Genomic DNA, 21,083 nt, shown 5'->3' with positions numbered 1-21,083 from the left:
ATATAAGCCCTCCCAACGACTGCCGTTTACACCCTGATGATGTCAAGAGCTCTTGACGAAAGCTAGGTTTAGTAAATAAAAGTTTTAACATTTTAACTTTTGTATAATTTTATTCTCTTGGTGTTCAACTATTTATTGATTTTAATATGAACATACCCAAGAGTCATATTTTTACTTGCATAGCTGATCGGAGATGACACCCTAAAGAGGATACGTCCCTGTGACACAGCCCTTGCCCGTTTTTACGGTCTACCAAAGATCCACAAGGAAGGTACCCCCCTTCGCCCCATTGTATCATTCAGGGGCACCCCCATCTCAGGACTAGGTAAATGGCTTAGTACCCACATCAACCACCTCGTAGATGGCAGTAACACCATGGTCAGATCTGCAGAAGAACTTTTAACTAGAATTAAGACCCTTAGGGTGGAGGATGATGAGATGATGGTGTCGTTCGACGTCACCTCTCTCTTCACCTCCATTCCCCAGGACTTAGCCATCTCTGTCCTGAAAGAACGTTTGACATCTATGAGAGAAGGTCATCACCAAGGTTCCCTTCAGACTGAAGACCTCGTGAAGTTGATAGAAATATATCTCCAGACTTATTTCACATTCCAAGGTACCATCTATGAGCAGATAAAAGGAACCCCGATGGGCTCCCCCATCTCCAGTATTATAGCTGAGGTAGTCCTTCAACAGCTTGAACATAAGGCTATGACTTTATACCAACCCAAATTTTGGGTTCGATACGTGGACGATACATTTGCCATTGTCAAAAGACAACATGTAACTACATTTATGGGAATATTAAATTCCATCTACTCTGACATAAAGTTTACTGTAGAGGAAGAAAGACACAATTCTCTTGCCTTCTTAGATGTTTCCATCCACCGTCAACCAGATGGATACCTACATACGAAGGTATTCCGTAAACCAACCCACACGGATAGAATCCTCCATTACCAGAGTAATCATCCTATTTCCCATAAAATCAGCTGCATTAAAACGTTATTTAAACGCGTTGACTCCCACTGCAGCACGGATGAATATAAGAAAGAAGAGAGGAGACACCTCTTCCGTACGTGCATATATAATGGTTATCCATTAAAATTTATCAAACGACATTGTACAACCTTCCAGCACCGGACCACCCAACGAAGAAGGGATTCCCCCCTACAAAAAACACGTATCTCCCTCCCATACATAAGTAACATCTCAGAGGCCACAGCCAGACTACTAGCACCCCATGGTATAGAAGTAGCTCACAAACCTAACCAAACCCTACGATCAAAAATTATGCGTCCAAAGGACCCCCTACCTACCATGGAGAAATCTGCTATTGTTTATAAGATCAACTGCAAAAACTGCGAAGGCAACTATGTGGGAGAAACAGCCAAACGCTTGAAAACTCGCCTCCACGAACACAAACTGGCCATAAAACGAGGCGAACCACACTCACAACTTTGGATGCATATGGCACAACAAGGCCATCAGTTCGACTTCAATAACACCCTTATCGTAGCCAGTGATGCCACGAAGGGAGGTCGGCTGCTAAAAGAAGCCTGGTTCTCGAATAACAACTCAATCAATCGTCACATTGACTTGCACCCAGCACAACAAGCGCTACGAAAATGGAACTCAAACCATCATCCTTTATATCACAAACTACAATCAAAATCCACAACGTTCTAAACCAGGAGCTACACCTCCTCCCTACCAGAAACAATCTGATATAGACTACCCAGAAACCTCCCAGCAACATCAAGGGGAAACCACACCCCCTTTAATTGGAGAAAACAACAATAATGACATTGGAGCGCTTAAGAAATTTGAGGATAGAACCACTAAATTTAGCACTACCCATAATAATAATAAAAGTGAATATCCCATACAGAGAGGGGAGAAAAAACATGTGATGACGACCCGTTCGCTTGATAAAAGGGAAAATAACATGAGTGGGGAATCTGCCCAAATACCAACAGACTTTTGCTCACAGAAATGGGGGGATTTAACTTGAATATTGACATACGAGGGAAGATGAGCATGTAAGACACCATGATGGAGGAGGATGATTCAAACATTGAAAAATACCACATCCAGTTGATGCTTGTACATGCGAGCAAAGATAAATACGGGAACACGCAGCAGAGGAAAGATGTTAAATTGCAGCCGATGAAGCCCCGCCTCCATGGTAGGATACCCAATGACATCAAACTAAATCCCCCCGCTGCAACGAGAGCCAGTGCTGCCGAGAGAGGGCGGAACATAGCTCTAACAATACCCCCTGAGATCGACGGAGATGTGAACACAAGTGCTCGAGAGAACGACAGAAGAAATCTTTACTCCGATTCCCCCTCCCACCTATCAGCTGTTCAGCAGGGAATGCTGGCACAGTCTAGGAACCAAGCACAGACGTCTATGGAACCCGTTTGAACCACCTTGTTAGAAACGGTCTCTCACCCCTGAAGATGTTGGGGAGTTTTCCCAACGAAAGCTTAGCAACCTTTTAATATAGTAAAATACTTTAATTAAAGTATTTTAACTTTAAACTCTCCTGGTGAACGCGCTTTATTCATTCCATTTATAATTATGCCCGGGAGTCGCATTTTCACCATCATTATTGAATATATATAGGGAGGGGTAGGGGGTGATCTCACGTTCCCCACTACACAAAGGGTAATCGGTTTGATAAGCTAAGGTTTATGGCAAAGATGTTCAGTAGAGAGCAGGTAAGAGAACACTCTGCTTCAATTGTTGGATTCTGGGTGTTCTTTCTATGCTTGAGGTGCCCCTGCAGATCAGGAAACACTTTCCATGCACGAGAGAGTGAGGTTTTCCTTCCATTTCATGCTCAGATATTTTTATGTTGAGGTAGATGAAAAATTGCCATTAAGAGAAATGATAAAGTACTTTTGAATTATATTTTAATTAACAGGAGTGATGTTTAGCAAGCATTAACTAATATTATAAACTGGCTGAATGTGATAACCTGTGTGCAATTCTATGAAGAAACATTTTTACAAGAGGTGCCAACCGAAGATCACTAATGGTGTAAAATATGACGTGTGTAGGGGAGTGTGGTTTTCTGCACATTGTATAAACTTCCCTTTTTCCTATGTGTGTGGTCTCAAGATATGAACGTCTCTCTTTTAGTATGTTAAAGATAGATAAGAAGTCATCCCTTGGGTAAAAGCGTGGGTGACAAGCTGTATAAAAATGATATCCTGGGAGTAACTCAGGGTTCAGAATTTGTCATATGCATACTCTGAACCTTTGCACAAATAAAACCTGTTTTCTCCAACCCTTCGTGGTTTTGTCTTCTGATGTAAGTATCGTGGTTTTTCCACTACAATGTCACCTACTAAAAAAGGATCTGCAGGAAGAAGGCAGACATGATTAGAGAGAACTTGATAGTTGGTTGATTGGTGCATTCTCTTAGACCCCCATAGGAGAATTATTTTGTTCATCTACAACTTCAATCAGTTTCTGTGCTATTCCCCCCTCTGGATGGTTAATGAACATATTGAATAGTACTGGGCCTAGAACATAACCTTGTAGGACCCCACTGCTTCCTTCCCTCCATGTGATTGTAGTTCCATTGAGGACTAAATGTTGAGTGTGATTTATCAGCCTGTTACAAACGCATCTGGTGATGGTGCTGTTTATCCCACACTTTTTAAGTTTATCAAGACATAGGTTGTGTTCCGTTTTGTCAAACACTTCACTGAAATCCAAGTATACTATATCCACAGCATTTCGCTGATCCATTAATTTAGTCACTTTATCAAAAGAAAGAAATAAGAAAATGTTTGGCATGATCTGTTTGGAGAAAGCCATGTTGGCTTGTCTTTATAACTTAAATGAATTTGGATTGTCTATTGGGGATATTCAGCAGCTCAAACTATGTACAGTTATGTTAAAGAAGGAAAAAATAATTGTTGGGCTGCTTAGTAATCAAAGTAACTTTATTGATTTGTTTGTTTACTGTGAAGTTTATTTTCTGCCCCTCTCGTATCCAGTGTCTCTGGGCAGATTTACAGGCAGGCAGGTTATATTTCTATTGATGATAAATTATAAGTAAGTTGCCGTTCTTGACACAGACTACCAAATACTTTGAAAGTCAAATTTTATGAGATGGGCATCTAAGGCAGACCTGCACCCGTTGGAAAAGGAAGAGGGTTTTCCATAAGTAAGATGGGTTACAAAAAACCCTTCAGCCTTCTACTATTCCGCAATTGAACTTTCAAAAAAGGAAAATGGACACGTCATGCCAAACACATCCACTACGCTTGAATGTAAATGCACAAATTTATTCAGTTGCCAAGCTACAGAGAGAGCAGAACAAGTCTTGCAGACCAGGAGAAAAAGAAGAGAGGATGAGGTGTCCAAAGAAGCTGAGGGGGTGAATTATGGACCGTAAAGGCCACAAGCTCAAATCTGCCAGGATGGTCCATGATGGATGACAGCAAAACCCAAAACAACATTTTAAACATTGCAAAGGTCAGTGGTGCAACACTTAATCTCCACCACCTGGATCCCTTCATTGCACACTGGATTACATCCTTTATACCGGGGCCCTCCTGGAAAAGAAACATAAAGCAAAACATTTACAGTGCCAAAGAATTGATGTGCGGCTATTTCTGAACAAAACGGTAAAGCAACACTGGATGCACAGTCATGCATTCCCACACCCCAAACTGGGGTGCTTGTGGGATGGACTGGGCTGCCCTTTCTGAAACCCCTCCCCTTTTCCTGGCATCCCTTAATACAGTGATGGCGAACCTTTTAGAGACCGAGTGCCCAAACTGCAACCCAAAACCCACTTATGCATCATGGGGTGCCAGATGGGTGTGGCCCATTGGGTGGGTGTGTCACACTGAGTGGGTGTGGCCCATTGGGTGGGTGTGGCTGCAGTGGTAATGGCAGACTAGGTGGGACTAAAAAGTTCAACCAATCAATTCCAACTTTGCAAGATCTTTTTTTTCCCACAGGAAGTTGAAATTGATCGATTGATTGAACCTTTTTTTTTTTTTTTTTGCACACAGCGGCAGAAGCCTAAAGCGACAAGGTTTTATAAAACCTAGCTGAAGGCTTAGGACTGGGGTGACGGCACACATGCCCACAGAGAGGGCTCTGAATGCCGCCTCTGGCACCCGTGCCATAGGTTCGCCACCACTGCCTTAATATGTCAGGCCATGACCTCAGGGGAACCTAGACAGGGCACAGACAGGTCCTAGGTGATCTGGAATCCTCAGCTGCATTTGGGAGTTCTAGTTTCCATACAAGAAGAAAAACTGTCAGAAAGGATAGGAACTTTGCTTACCATGAATAGACTGCAGAATATAACAGAATCTATCTGTTTGCGGACATGTTATTTCTCTATCAGACAATAATGGGTGAGACTCGTAACATTTCAGACTCTTTACTAGATGAAAGAAATAAAACAGAGAAAACTTACTTTAGTATTTATCTCTTTGATCTTGTCTTATTATGTATTGAATAATAGACTTTTGACTCATAAGGTTGGCTGCGAAAATTTCACCAGAAAGATAATAAAATGGTCATTTAGGTGACTCTGGGCCACTCTTTCTCTCCCCCGACCCACTTCACTTGGTCTTTGTTCAGGAAAAGCAGAGAGAGAACGAATATTAGCTTCGTTCAGCACCCAGACTTGATTATAAAAACAACGAAGGTGAGCTTTAAAAAGACATCGTTTCCTAAAAAGGCTCCTGCCATTTTGGGAACATCTTGCCCCCCCCCCAAATGTGAGGCTGGCCCCCAACCCTCCTATCTTTTCGTAAGGGACTAAAGATGGGGCTCCACCAGTCAGCTAAGGGCCCCGGTGGAGGAATCACACAATGGAGGTGGTTGATTAAATAATAACAGATCCCATACTTCCACCCCACCCCTCCCCATTTTTCTTTGGTTTTAAGGGTGGATTTGAACGTTTTATGTTTTACCTTAGATGCTAATTGTAAGCCGGCCAGAGTTACCCTATGGTTAGAAGGGCAGACAATAAAATTTATAAATATATAAATACATAATAAAATCCTCAACCGAGATCAAAGGTTCATGAGCCTACCTGGGTCCTTGCACACAAATGCCACCAACAACAACGCAAATAGCAAAGCTTTCATCTTGCAATCTCTTCTGCAGCCCTCACAATGTAGTGCAGGATGGGAGAAGGAAATTCTGTATATATGCCACTGCCCCACCTTGTGGGGGCTGGAGCTCCAGGTTCAAGAGGGAAGAGAGGGGGGACTTGGGAAAGAAGGGAGGGGTAGGGGGTGATCTCACGTTTCCCACTACACAAAGGGAAATCGGTTTGATAAGCTAAGGTTTATGGCCAAGATGTTCAGTAGATAGCAGGCAAGAGAACACTCTGCTTCAATTGTTGGGTTCTGGGTGTTCTTTCCATGCTTGAGGTGCCCCTGCAGATCAGGAAACACTTTCCATGCACGAGAGAGTGAGGTTTTCCTTCCATTTCATGCTCAGATATTTTTATGTTGAGGTAGATGAAAAATTGCCATTAAGAGAAATGATAAAGTACTTTTGAATTATATTTTAATTAACAGGAGTGATGTTTAGCAAGCATTAACTAATATTATAAACTGGCTGAATGTGATAACCTGTGTGCAATTCTATGAAGAAACATTTTTACAAGAGGTGCCAACCAAAAGTCACTAATGGTGTAAGATATTACGCGTGTAGGGGAGTGTGGTTTTCTGCACGTTGTATAAACTTCCCTTTTTCCTATGTGTGTGGTCTCAAGATATGAACGTCTCTCTTTTAGTATGTTAAAGATAGATAAGAAGTCATCCCTTGGGTAAAAGCATGGGTGACAAGCTGTATAAAAATGATATCCTGGGAGTAACTCAGGGTTCAGAATTTGTCATATGCATACTCTGAACCTTTGCACAAATAAGACCTGTTTTCTCCAACCCTTCTTGGTTTTGTCTTCTGATGTAAGTATCGTGGTTTTTCCACTACAATGTCACCTACTAAAAAAGGATCTGCAGGAAGAAGGCAGACATGATTAGAGAGAACTTGATAGTTGGTTGATTGGTGCATTCTCTTAGACCCCCATAGGAGAATTATTTTGTTCATCTACAACTTCGATCAGTTTCTGTGCTATTCCCCCCTCTGGATGGTTAATGAACATATTGAATAGTACTGGGCCTAGAACATAAACTTGTAGGACCCCACTGTTTCCTTCCCTCCATGTGGTTGTAGTTCCAACGAAGCACGAAGCTGAAAACACCAGCCTGAAGATGACGAATGGGACTTCGTCGAAACGTCGCCAAGACACTTCCAATTTTACGCGGGAGAAAACCCGAACAACCAAAGACCTACATATATATATATTATATATATATATATATATATATATTATATATTATATATATATATATATATATATATATAGTTTGCTAACAAAGAATAAAGAGAGAATGGTATAGCTATTTCGGGTTCCTTTAACCCTCATCAGCCAAACTTACTCTTCTGAGATTCGAACCTGGGCTATCTGCATGTTAGGCAGATGTTATAACCTCTAAGCCACGGGTTCTCTCCCACTTTGTTAGCTACCAGGAGAGAGACAGGGGAGGAGATTTTTTTACCTTGAATGAACACACCTGTCAGCCCAGATATGGGAGAAAGAAAGAAAAGAAAGAAGATTTCTTTCTCCCATATCTGGGCTGACAGGGTGTTCATTCGGTAAATATATATATATATATATATATATATATATATATATATATATATATATATATATATATATATATATATGTTTTCTGAGGTTTCGCGGGTGTTTGCATGTAGATCTTTGGTTATTCGGGTTTTCTCCCACGTAAAATTGGAAGTGTCTTGGCGACGTTTCAACAAAGTCTCATTCGTCATCTTCAGGCTGGTGCTTTCGGCTTCTTGCTTCTAGGAGCAATGTGTGATTGTAGCTGTTTCCTCCTTTTAACTGCCAGTGGGTGTATGAACTGATTGGATGAGAGCTTGGCTGTGTTCTGATTGGATGGAGGTCTGTTCTGATTGGTTAGGAGCTTGGCTGTGCTCTGATTGGCTGGGGGGTTGGCTGTGCTCTGATTGGCTGGGGGAGTGTTCTGTTTGGGTGGGGGCTTTGTTGTGCTCAGGTTAGTCTGAATTGCAGGGGGGGGTTAAAATGATGAGCTGCATTGCTATTTTTTGGCTTCGCGTTCGTGGTCATGCCTCATCTTCATGGTGGGTGCCAGTTTGCTTCATGTATGGATTGGAGGGGTTTAAAGTGGCTAATGATGAAGCTGTGGTCTGGCTTCTGGTTTATCGTCATGCCTCATCATCGGTGTAGCTTTGGGTTTGCTTTTTGCGTGGATGTGTGGTGGTGACATCCTGTGTGGTTTTTGTGAGTGTGGGTCTGGTGTCATTTTTTTGTGTTACGGAGTCGTTTGTCAATAAGGGCGGGTTTCCAAATGGCTGGTAGGTGGGAGGTATCATTTCGTTTGTTCATGCTGTGTGGGCGTTTTTCTATCTCGATGGCTTCTCTGATTATTCTGTTATTAAAATGTTCAGTTTTGGCGATAGTTCTGGTCTTTTTAAAGTCAATTTCACGTCCTGTGATTTTAAGGTGTTGGACCAGGGAAGAAGTTGGTTCCTCTTTTTTGACTGAGTTCTTATGTTCTTCAATGCGTGCACTTATTCTTCTGTTGGTTTGTCCGATGTATGTGGTGGGACAAGTGGTGCATGGGATTTCGTATACTCCTTGATTTTCTAATTCAATTTTATCTTTGGGTTTCTTAGGATGGTGGATATTTTTCTGTTTGGGCAGAATGCTGTCTTAATGTTGTGTTTGTGGAGGATCTTACTGATTCTGTCTGTGGTGCCTTTTATGTAAGGGAGGAGGGCTTTGCCGTTTTCTTGTTCTCTGTCTTGGGTTTTAGTGAGGGTTTCTTTTTGGATTAGTTTGGTAATCTTCTTTCATTGGAATCCATTGGATGTAAGTACATTAGTGAGAGTGTGTAGTTCGGTTTTTAGGTGTTGTTCATCAGCTAAACGTTTTGTTCTAGAGATGAGTGTCTTGGCTACAGAGTTGATCTGTGCTGGGTGGTGGTGTGAGAGAGCATGCAGATAGCGGTTTGTGTGTGTTTTCTTCTGGTAGATGGTGTGTCCTAGGGAGCCATTGGATTTCTTGTAGACTAAGACATCTAGGAAGGGAAGTTGGTTATTAGCTTCTGTTTCCATGGTGAACTGTATTTTGGGGTGTAGGCTGTTGAGGTGTATGAGGAAGTTATCCAGTTTTTCTTTCCCATGTGGCCAGATTATGAAGGTGTCGTCTACGTATCTGAGCCAGAGTTTGGGTTTGTGTTCAGATTTTTCTAGAGCTTGGGTTTCAAAGTGTTCCATGTAGAGATTTGCAATGACACGTGAGAGGGGTGATCCCATGGGTGCTCCTTCTATTTGTTTGTATTTTTGTCCATTATAGATGAAGTATGTGTTGGATAGACAATGGTTGGTCACATCTAGGATGTGTTTTGGGGGGTTATATTTGTTTTGGATAGCTGTCAAGGCTTCTTTGATTGGCACTTGGGTGAACAGAGATATGACATCGAGCTCACGAGTAGGTCGCTGGGCTGTAAGTTTTGTTTCTTTATGATCTCTAAGAAATGGAATGAATTTTTTACGTGTGAGGTGATGGATTCTGCATAGGGCCATAGTTGTTTGGCCCACCCAGTCAGCAAAGGGCCCCGGTGGAGGAATCACACAATGGAGTTGGTTGATTAAATAATAACAGAACCCATACTTCCACCGCACCCCTCCCCATCTTTCTTTGGTTTTAAGGGTGGATTTGAACTTTTTATGCTTTACCTTCGATGCTAATTGTAAGCCGGCCAGAGTTACCCTATGGTTAGAAGGGCAGACAATAAAATTTATAAATATATAAATACATAATAAAATCCTCAACCGAGATCAAAGGTTCATGAGACTACCTGGGTCCTTGCACACAAATGCCACCAACAACAACGCAAATAGCAAAGCTTTTATCTTGCCATCTCTTCTGCAGCCTTCACAATGCAGTCCAGGATGGGAGAATGAAGTTCTGTATATATGCCACTTCCCCACCTTGTGGGGGCTGGAGCTCCAGGTTCAAGAGGGAAGAGAGGGGAGACTTGGGAAAGAAGGGAGGGGTAGGGGGTGATCTCACGTTTCCCACTACACAAAGGGAAATCGGTTTGATAAGCTAAGGTTTATGGCCAAGATGTTCAGTAGATAGCAGGCAAGAGAACACTCTGCTTCAATCGTTGGGTTCTGGGTGTTCTTTCTATGCTTGAGGTGCCCCTGCAGATCAGGAAACACTTTCCATGCACGAGAGAGTCAGGTTTTCCTTCCATTTCATGCTCAGATATTTTTATGTTGAGGTAGATGAAAAATTGCCATTAAGAGAAATGATATTTTAATTAACAGGAGTGATGTTTAGCAAGCATTAACTAATATTATAAACTGGCTGAATGTGATAACCTGTGTGCAATTCTATGAAGAAACATTTTTACAAGAGGTGCCAACCGAAGATCAGTAATGGTGTAAGATATTACGCGTGTAGGGGAGTGTGGTTTTCTGCACATTGTATAAACTTCCCTTTTCCCTATGTGTGTGGTCTCAAGATATGAACGTCTCTCTTTTAGTATGTTAAAGATAGATAAGAAGTCATCCCTTGGGTAAAAGCGTGGGTGACAAGCTGTATAAAAATGATATCCTGGGAGTAACTCAGGGTTCAGAATTTGTCATATGCATACTCTGAACCTTTGCACAAATAAAACCTGTTTTCTCCAACCCTTCTTGGTTTTGTCTTCTGATGTAAGTATCGTGGTTTTTCCACTACAATGTCACCTACTAAAAAAGGATCTGCAGGAAGAAGGCAGACATGATTAGAGAGAACTTGATAGTTGGTTGATTGGTGCATTCTCTTAGACCCCCATAGGAGAATTATTTTATTCATCTACAACTTCAATCAGTTTCTGTGCTATTCCCCCCTCTGGATGGTTAATGAACATATTGAATAGTACTGGGCCTAGAACGTAACCTTGTAGGACCCCACTGCTTCCTTCCCTCCTTGTGGTTGTAGTTCCATTGAGGACTAAATGTTGAGTACGATTTATCAGCCTGTTACAAACGCATCTGGTGATGGTGCTGTTTATCCCACACTTTTTAAGTTTATCAAGACATAGGTTGTGTTCTCTTTTGTCAAACACTTCACTGAAATCCAAGTATACTATATCCACAGCATTTCGCTGATCCATTAATTTAGTCACTTTATCAAAAGAAAGAAATAAGAAAATGTTTGGCATGATCTGTTTGGAGAAAGCCATGTTGGCTTGTCTTTATAACTTAAATGCATTTGGATTGTCTATTGGGGATATTCAGCAGCTCAATCTATGTACAGTTATGTTAAAGAAGGAAAAATAATTGTTGGGCTGCTTAGTAATCAAAGTAACTTTATTGATTTGTTTGTTTACTGTGAAGTTTATTTTCTGCCCCTCTCGTATCCAGTGTCTCTGGGCAGATTTACAGGCAGGCAGGTTATATTTCTATTGATGATAAATTATAAGTAAGTTGCCGTTCTTGACACAGACTACCAAATACTTTGAAAGTCAAATTTTATGAGATGGGCATCTAAGGCAGACCTGCACCCGTTGGAAAAGGAAGAGGGTTTTCCATAAGTAAGATGGGTTACAAAAAACCCTTCAGCCTTCTACTATTCCGCAATTGAACTTTCAAAAAAGGAAAATGGACACGTCATGCCAAACACATCCACTACACTTGAATGTAAATGCACAAATTTATTCAGTTGCCAAGCTACAGAGAGAGCAGAACAAGTCTTGTAGACCAGGATTAAAAGGAGAGAGGACGATGTGTCCAAAGAAGCCGAGGGGGTGAATTATGGACCGTAAAGGCCACAAATTTAAATCTGCCAGGATGGTCCATGATGGATGACAGCAAAACCCAAAACAACATTTTAAACATTGCAAAAGTCAGTTTTGCAACACGTAAGGTCCAGAGACTGGTCATATTCCGGGCACAATGGAGCACATCCTTTATACTGGAGCCCTCCTGGAAAAGAAACATAAAGCAAAACATTTACAGTGCCAAAGAATTGATGTGCGGCTATTTCTGAACAAAACGGTAAAGCCACACTGGATGCACAGTCATGCATTCCCACACTCCAAACTGGGGTGCTTGTGGGATGGACTGGGCTGCCCTTTCTGAAACCCCTCCCCTTTTCCTGGCATCCCTTAATACAGTGATGGCGAACCTTTTAGAGACCGAGTGCCCAAACTGCAACCCAAAACCCACTTATGCATCGTGGGGTGCCAGGTGGGTGTGGCCCATTGGCTGGGTGTGTCACACTGAGTGGGTGTGGCCCATTGGGTGGGTGTGGCTGCAGTGGTAAAAGTTCAATCAATCAATTCCAACTTTGCAAGATCTTTTTTTTCCCACAGGAAGTTGAAATTGATCGATTGATTGAACCTTTTTTTTTTTTTTGCACACAGCGGCAGAGGCCTAAAGCGACAAGGTTTTATAAAACCTAGATGAAGGCTTAGGACTGGGGTGACGGCACACATGCCCACAGAGAGGGCTCTGAATGCCGCCTCTGGCACCCGTGCCATAGGTTCGCCACCACTGCTTTAATATGTCAGGCCATGACCTCAGGGAAACCTAGACAGGGCACAGACAGGTCCTAGGTGATCTGGAATCCTCAGCTGCATTTGGGAGTTCTAGTTCCCATACAAGAAGAAAAACTGTCAGAAAGGATAGGAACTTTGCTTACCAATAAAAACCTTCAGAATATAACAGTATCTATCTCTTTCCGAACATGTTTTTTCTCTATCAAACATAAATGGCTGAGACTCGTAACATTTCAGACTCTTTACTAGATGAATGAAATAAAACATAGAAAACTTACTTTAGTATTTATCTCTTTGATCTTGTCTTATTATGTATTGAATAATAGACTTTTGACTAATAAGGTTGGCTGTGAAAATTTGGGTCATTTGGGTGACTCTCTCTCCCCCGACCCACTTCACTAGGTCTTTGTTCAGGGAAAGCAGAGAGAGAACGAATATTAGCTTCGTTCAGCACCCGGGCTTGATTATAAAAACAACGAAGGTGAGCTTTAAAAAGACATCGTTTCCTAAAAAGGCTCCTGCCATTTTGGGAACATCTTGCCTCCCCCCCAAATGTGAGGTTGGACCCAACCCTCCTATCTTTTCGTTTGGTCCATCCAGTCAGCTAAGGGCTCCGGTGGAGGAATCACTCAATGGAGGTGGTTGATTAAATAATAACAGATCCCATACTTCCACCCCACCCCTCCCCATCTTTCTTTGGTTTTAAGGGTGGGTTTGAACTTTTTATGTTTTACCTTAGATGCTAATTGTAAACCAGCCAGAGTTACCCTATGGTTAGAAGGGCAGACAATAAAATTTATAAATATATAAATACATAATAAAATCCTCAACCGAGATCAAAGGTTCATGAGCCTACCTGGGTCCTTGCACACAAATGCCACCAACAACAACGCAAATAGCAAAGCTTTCATCTTGCCATCTCTTCTGCAGCCTTCAGAATGCAGTCCAGGATGGGAGAATGAAGTTCTGTATATATGCCAGTGCTCCACCTTGTGGGGGCTGGAGCTCCAGGTTCAAGAGGGAAGAGAGGGGCAACTTGGGAAAGAAGGGAGGGGTAGGGGGTGATCTCACGTTTCCCACTACACAAAGGGAAATCGGTTTGATAAGCTAAGGTTTATGGCCAAGATGTTCAGTAGATAGCAGGCAAGAGAACACTCTGCTTCAATTATTGGGTTCTGGGTGTTCTTTCTATGCTTGAGGTGCCCCTGCAGATCAGGAAACACTTTCCATGCACGAGAGAGTCAGGTTTTCCTTCCATTTCATGCTCAGATATTTTTATGTTGAGGTAGATGAAAAATTGCCATTAAGAGAAACGATAAAGTACTTTTGAATTATATTTTAATTAACAGGAGTGATGTTTAGCAAGCATTAACTAATATTATAAACTGGCTGAATGTGATAACCTGTGTGCAATTCTATGAAGAAACATTTTTACAAGAGGTGCCAACCGAAGATCACTAATGGTGTAAAATATTACGCGTGAAGGGGAGTGTGGTTTTCTGCACATTGTATAAACTTCCCTTTTTCCTATGTGTGTGGTCTCAAGATATGAACGTCTCTCTTTTAGTATGTTAAAGATAGATAAGAAGTCATCCCTTGGGTAAAAGCGTGGGTGACAAGCTGTATAAAAATGATATCCTGGGAGTAATTCAAGGTTCAGAATTTGTCATATGCATACTCTGAACCTTTGCACAAATAAAACCTGTTTTCTCCAACCCTTCCTGGTTTTGTCTTCTGATGTAAGTATCGTGGTTTTTCCACTACAATGTCACCTACTAAAAAAGGATCTGCAGGAAGAAGGCAGACATGATTAGAGAGAACTTGATAGTTGGTTGATTGGTGCATTCTCTTAGACCCCCATAGGAGAATTATTTTGTTCATCTACAACTTCAATCAGTTTCTGTGCTATTCCCCCCTCTGGATGGTTAATGAACATATTGAATAGTACTGGGCCTAGAACGTAACCTTGTAGGACCCCACTGTTTCCTTCCCTCCATGTGGTTGTAGTTGCATTGAGGACTAAATGTTGAGTATCATTTATCAGCCAGTTACAAACGCATCTGGTGATGGTGCCGTTTATCCCACACTTTTTAAGTTTATCAAGACATAGGTTGTGTTCCGTTTTGTCAAACACTTCACTGAAATCCAAGTATACTATATCCACAGCATTTCGCTGATCCATTAATTTAGTCACTTTATCAAAAAAAGAAATAAGAAAATGTTTGGCATGATCTGTTTGGAGAAAGCCATGTTGGCTTGTCTTTATAACTTAAATGAATTTGAATTGTGTATTGGGGATATTCAGCAGCTCAAACTATGTACAATTATGTTAAAGAAGGAAAAATAATTGTTGGGCTGCTTAATAATCAAAGTAACTTTATTGATTTGTTTGTTTACTGTGAAGTTTATTTTCTGCCCCTCTCGTATCCAGTGTCTCTGGGCAGATTTACAGGCAGGCAGGATATATTTCTATTGATGATAAATAATAAGTAAGTTGTCATTCTTGACAAAGACTACCAAATACCTTGAAAGTCAAATTATTCTGAGATGGGCATCTAAGGCGGACCTGCACCCGTTGGAGAAGGAAGAGGGTTTTGCATAAGTAAGATGGGTTACAAAAAACCCTTCAGCCTTCTACTATTCCGCAATTGAACTTTCAAAAAAGGAAAATGGACACGTCATGCCAAACACATCCACTACGCTTGAATATAAATGCACAAATTTATTCAGTTGCCAAGCTACAGAGAGAGCAGAACAAGTCTTGTAGACCAGGAGAAAAAGAAGAGAGGACGATGTGTCCAAAGAAGCCGAGGGGGTGAATTATGGACCGTAAAGGCCACAAATTTAAATCTGCCAGGATGGTCCATGATGGATGACAGCAAAACCCCAAACAAAATTTTAAACATTGCAAAGGTCAGTGGTGCAACACTTAATCTCCACCAACTGGATCCCTTCATTGCACACTGGATTACATCCTTTATACCGGGGCCCTCCTGGAAAAGAAACATAAAGCAAAACATTTACAGTGCCAAAGAATTGATGTGCGGCTATTTCTGAACAAAACGGTAAAGCCACACTGGATGCACAGTCATGCATTCCCACACCCCAAACTGGGGTGCTTGTGGGATGGACTGGGCTGCCCTTTCTGAAACCCCTCCCCTTTTCCTGGCATCCCTTAATACAGTGATGGCGAACCTTTTAGAGACCGAGTGTCCAAACTGCAACCCAAAACCCACTTATGTATTGTCGGGTGCCGGGCGGGTGTGGCCCATTGGGTGGGTGTGGCACACTGAGTGGGTGTGGCCCATTGGGTGGGTGTGGCTGCAGTGGTAATGGCAGACTAGGTGGGACTAAAAAGTTCAACCAATCAATTCCAACTTTGCAAGATCTTTTTTTTCTCACAGGAAATTGAAATTGATCAATTGATTGAACCTTTTTTTTTTTTTTGCACACAGCGGCAGAAGCCTAAAGCGACAAGGTTTTATAAAACCTAGCTGAAGGCTTAGGACTGGGCTGACGGCACACATGCCCACAGAGAGGGCTCTGAGTGCCGCCTCTGGCACCCGTGCCATAGGTTCGCCACCACTGCTTTAATATGTCAGGCCATGACCTCAGGGAAACCTAGACAGGGCACAGACGGGTCGTAGGTGATCTGGAATCCTCAGCTGCATTTGGGATTTCTAGTTCCCATACAAGAAGAAAAACTGTCAGAAAGGATAGGAACTTTGCTTACCATGAACAGACTGCAGAATATAACAGAATCTATCTGTTTCCGGACATGTTATTTCTCTATCAGACAATAATGGGACAGTCTGGTAACATTTCAGACTCTTTACTAGATGAAAGAAATAAAACAGAGAAATCTTACTTTAGTATTTATCTCTTTGATCTTGTCTTATTATGTATTGAATAATAGAATTTTGACTAATAAGGTTGGCTGCGAAAATTTCACCAGAAAGATAATAAAATGGTCATTTGGGTGACTCTCTCTCCCCCGACCCACTTCACTTGGTCTTTGTTCAGGAAAAGCAGAGAGAGAACGAATATTAGCTTTGTTCAGCACCCTGGCTTGATTATAAAAACAACGAAGGTGAGCTTTAAAAAGACATCCTTTCCTAAAAAGGCTCCTGCCATTTTGGGAACATCTTGCCCCCCACCCAAATGTGAGGTTGGCCCCCAACCCTCCTATCTTTTCGTTTGGCCTATCCAGTCAGCTAAGGGCCCCGGTGGAGGAATCACTCAATGGAGGTGGTTGATTAAATAATAACAGATCCCATACTTCCACCCCACCCCTCCCCATCTTTCTTTGGTTTTAAGGGTGGATTTGAACGTTTTATGTTTTACCTTAGATGCTAATTGTAAGCCAGCCAGAGTTACCCTACGGTTAGAAGGGCAGACAATAAAATTTATAAATATATAAATACATAATAAAATCCTCAACCGAGATCAAAGGTTCATGAGCCTACCTGCGTCCTTGCACACAAATGCCACCAACAACAACGCAAATAGCAAAGCTTTCATCTTGCCATCTCTTCTGCAGCCTTCAGAATGCAGTCCAGGATGGGAGAAGGAAGTTCTGTATATATGCCACTGCCCCACCTTGTGGGGGCTGGAGCTCCAGGTTCAAGAGGGAAGAGAGGGGAGACTTGGGAAAGAAGGGAGGGGTAGGGGATGATCTCACGTTTCCCACTACCCAAAGGGAAATCGGTTTGATAAGCTAAGGTTTATGGCCAAGATGTTCAGTAGATAGCAGGCAAGAGAACACTCTGCTTCAATTGTTGGGTTCTGGGTGTTCTTTCTATGCTTGAGGTGCCCCTGCAGATCAGCATGCACAAGACAGTGAGGTTGTAAGGACCCACCCCACTTTGCATCTTAAGAAGAGAACTCTTGGAATAATTCTTCCAACAGGCATGCTAGACAGGACTCCCATTCAAGGTTTTAAGGGGTTCCCCAGTAGTCCCACCCAATCAAACCCCCTTCCAGTGATAGTTTCAAGTATCACAATTCCACCCCCTTTCTTCTTTCTTCCGTCTGGATGGAGACTTCAGATAACTACATGAAAGGCAAATACCCTTCCTTGTTATGGTAATGTTCTTGGGTACTAACACTTTGAGGTAATAAACACACATTCAGTATTCAGCTCTTTGAAGTGTACTGAAGGAAGTGAGGGCCATAAAGCCCCTTTGTTCTCCCCCTTCTCTCCCTCTTATGGCAGAATCCAGAGAAGGCAGAATTGGGGTTTTCTATGTTTGATAATTAAAGATGAAATATAATTGGATTCTGACATCCGGCCCCTCTTAAAATAAGAGAGATTCACCTGAAAGAAAACAAAACAGGTATAAGACTTAGTCAGGCTTGTTAGGATACTCTGTGTGAAACTTCTTCAATAGCTTCGGGGCTCTGATATGACGTTTATGGACCCACTCGTTTTGTGAGGGAGGGAGGTGTTTCCAGGCAACTAGGTACTGAGTTGCTCCATGATATCTCCTAGAGTCAAGGATCTCTTTTATTTCGAAGTGTTATTCGCCCTCCACCATGATTGGAGGTGGTGGGGGGGGGATTTTGGGCCGTAGAGGTGATTGATGCTCTCTTTTCAGCAAGCTGCAATGAAAAATTGGGTGTATTTGCCTGAGATTTTTGGGTAATTCTAATTCTACTGTTACTGGATTTACAATTCTTTTAATTGGAAAAGGTCCTATGTATTTTGGTTTTTTACAGGGCTGTAGGGACTTTAGGTATTTTGTAGATAAGTACACCATTTCTCCTATAATGAAAGGTGTAGGCTCAACCCTTTTTTTATCGGCTTGTGCTTTGTATGCCTGCCTAGCTTCATCTAGTGCTTTTCTAACTATTGGCCAGGTGTTTTGTAGTTTTTCCATCCATTCGTTCAGCGAAGGGATCGTTGGTTCGTTTGGGGTTAATTCTGGCATGGGGTAGAAACTTTGACCGTTGGCTATTTGAAAAGGAGTGTAGCCTGTGCTGGAGTGGACTGCATTATTGTAGGCAACTTCTGCAAAAGGAAGTAAGTCCGTCCAATCACTATGTTGGAAATTTAAAAAACATCTCAAATATTGCTCAAGTACCGACTGGCAGCGTTCCGCTTGTCCATCGTCTGAGGGTGATGGCTAGATGTCAGTCCCTGAGTGGTCCCTAAGAGGGATAAAAAAATTCCTTCCAAAATGCAGACGTAAATTGCACTCCCCTATCAGAGATGATGCGTTGGGGTGCCCCGTGCAATCTGTAAATGTGCTGGATGAAAAGTCTTGCTAAGGCCTTTGCAGTGGGAATCTTTTGGCAAGGGATAAAGTGCACCTGTTTGGAAACAAGTCCGTGACTGTCCAGATAACAGTATTCCCATTGCTTTCTGGCAATTCCACTATAAAATCCATGGCTATTTCCCTCCCAGGGGCGAGGGACTGCACTGGTGTTAATAGCCCTGGCGATTTCCTTGCAACTCTTGTGCTGATGCACAGGTTGGGCAGCTGGCAACATAACTGTCTATGTCCTTTTTTATTGATGGCCACCAAAATTGCCGTTTAATTAAGTGTAAAGTTTTTACAAATCCAAAATGTCCTGCTGATTTTGTGTCATGGCAAAGCTGCATGAACGTGATTCTTTGGGTTTTTGGTATATATAACTTTTCCCCTACCCCAGGCAACCCGTCTCTCATTGTGCACACATTTTTGTTTTTCTGGAACCATTCATCTGTTTCCAAACTTTTTCGGAATTCAATTCCAGTTTGGCTGTCCAGTTGTGGTTTTAATTTGGCTTGGGTTCTTGTGGTTACTGGTGCTGCCAGTTGTGACTCTGCCATTATTGGTCTAGAGTCTGTGGTTCGTGCGCTGTTATATTGGGGCATGCGAGATAGTGCATCTTCCAGGAAGTTCTTTCTTCCTGGTAAATGTTTGAGCTTAAATTGGAATTGGTGAAAATGCTGGGACCAGCGGGCTTGTTTGGGGTTGAGTTTCCTGGAAGTTTTCAGGGCTTCTAAATTTTTGTTATCAGTCCATACCTGGAAGGGGATTTTGTTGCCTTCCAGGAACTGTCGCCACGTGAGTAATGCCCAACGTATCCCATAAGCCTCCTTCTCCCATACGGGCCAGCGCTGTTCTGTTCCCGTGAGTTTCTTAGATGTATATGCACAGGGTTGCAATACTGCATCATCATTTTCTTGTAATAGCACAGCCCCCACTGCCACATCACTTGCATCTGCCTGTATTATGAAGGGCTTGTCCATATCTGGGTGCCTTAGTAATGGTTCGGCAGAAAAAAGTCTCTTTAGTCTCTCAAACGCTGCTTGGCACTCCATTGTCCATGTTAGTGGCTGGCTAGGTTTTACTGAGGGTGTTCCCTTCGGTTTTAGTAAGTTAGTGAGGGGCAAGGCTATCTGGGCAAATGAGGGGATGAATTGACGGTAAAAGTTTGCAAAACCCAGGAAACTTTGTAGTTGCTTTCTTGTGCGGGGTGGCGCCCAATCTAATACTGCTTTGACCTTCTCTGGGTCCATTTCAATGCCCTGTGGGGATATGCGATAGCCTAGGTAGTCTATCCTTTCCTGGTGGAATTCGCATTTTGAGAGTTTGGCATATAGGTGGGCGGCTCGCAGCTTCTTTAAAACCGCTCTGACAAGGTTGACGTGTTCCTCTTTTGTTTCAGTAAAGATAAGAATGTCGTCCAAGTAAACAAGGACCCCCTTAAACAGGTGCTCCCTTAGAACCTCATTGATTAATTGCATAAAGACTGCAGGGCCCCCTTGTAGTCCAAATGGCAAGACTTTGAATTGATAGCACCCCATGGGGCAGTTAAATGCAGTCTTCCATTCGTCCCCTTCCTTAATTCTTATGCGATAGTAAGCTTCCCTTAGGTCTAGTTTAGAAAAATTTTTCCCTTTCGATAGGTGTGACAGCATGTCTTCCATGAGGGGCAGAGGGTATAGGTTGCTTTCACTGATTGTATTCAGGGCCCTATAATCCACGCATAAACGTAAAGAGCCATCCTTCTTCTCTCTAAAAAGGACCGGGGCAGCCACTTTAGGCTTGGCTGGCTCAATGAAACCTCTCTCCAGGTTTTTTTTTATAAATCTTTCCATTTCCTCCTTCTCCTTTGGGCTCATGGAGTATAATCTGGGCTTCGGGAGTTTTGCCCCAGGCTTGAATTCAATGGTACAGTCTGTGGGTCGGTGGGGGGGAAGCTCATTCGCCCTCTCCTCACTGAAGACTTCAGCAAGGTCCCTATATTCCTCTGGTATTTCTGTTAATCTTTTTCCTCTCCTATGGATGCTTTTTCTATTCTTGATTCTGGTAGCCTCCCTTGGGGTTTTAAGTCCATAGGGTCCCCCTTCGGGAATTTGATTTCTGTCGTCCTCCAATTTACCCAGGGGTTCCATTTTTTCAACCATTCCATCCCTAGAATCATTGGGCA

At 42.4% G+C, this 21,083-nt stretch overlaps 3 long non-coding RNA genes across 3 annotated transcripts; all 3 read right to left on the bottom strand.

The window, feature by feature from the left end:
• Positions 1-4,286: 4,286 nt before the first annotated feature.
• LOC120310753 lies at positions 4,287-6,211 on the bottom strand. Its single transcript, XR_005557458.1, has 3 exons — positions 6,080-6,211; positions 5,321-5,422; positions 4,287-4,577 (listed from the first exon to the last, which is right to left on the bottom strand). It is a non-coding gene; the product is annotated as an uncharacterized LOC120310753 (long non-coding RNA).
• A 5,585-nt stretch (positions 6,212-11,796) lies between these two features.
• Positions 11,797-13,838, bottom strand: LOC120310754. Its single transcript, XR_005557459.1, has 2 exons — positions 13,519-13,838; positions 11,797-12,087 (listed from the first exon to the last, which is right to left on the bottom strand). It is a non-coding gene; the product is annotated as an uncharacterized LOC120310754 (long non-coding RNA).
• Positions 13,839-15,364: 1,526 nt separating this feature from the next.
• LOC120310756 lies at positions 15,365-17,557 on the bottom strand. Its single transcript, XR_005557461.1, has 3 exons — positions 17,129-17,557; positions 16,396-16,497; positions 15,365-15,655 (listed from the first exon to the last, which is right to left on the bottom strand). It is a non-coding gene; the product is annotated as an uncharacterized LOC120310756 (long non-coding RNA).
• Positions 17,558-21,083: the final 3,526 nt, after the last annotated feature.

Source organism: Crotalus tigris, unplaced genomic scaffold (assembly GCF_016545835.1).
Source record: "Crotalus tigris isolate CLP2741 ecotype Arizona unplaced genomic scaffold, ASM1654583v1 scf7180000018291.410847, whole genome shotgun sequence".
Classification (NCBI taxonomy): domain Eukaryota; kingdom Metazoa; phylum Chordata; class Lepidosauria; order Squamata; family Viperidae; genus Crotalus; species Crotalus tigris.
This window is presented reverse-complemented; position numbering and strand designations above follow the sequence as displayed.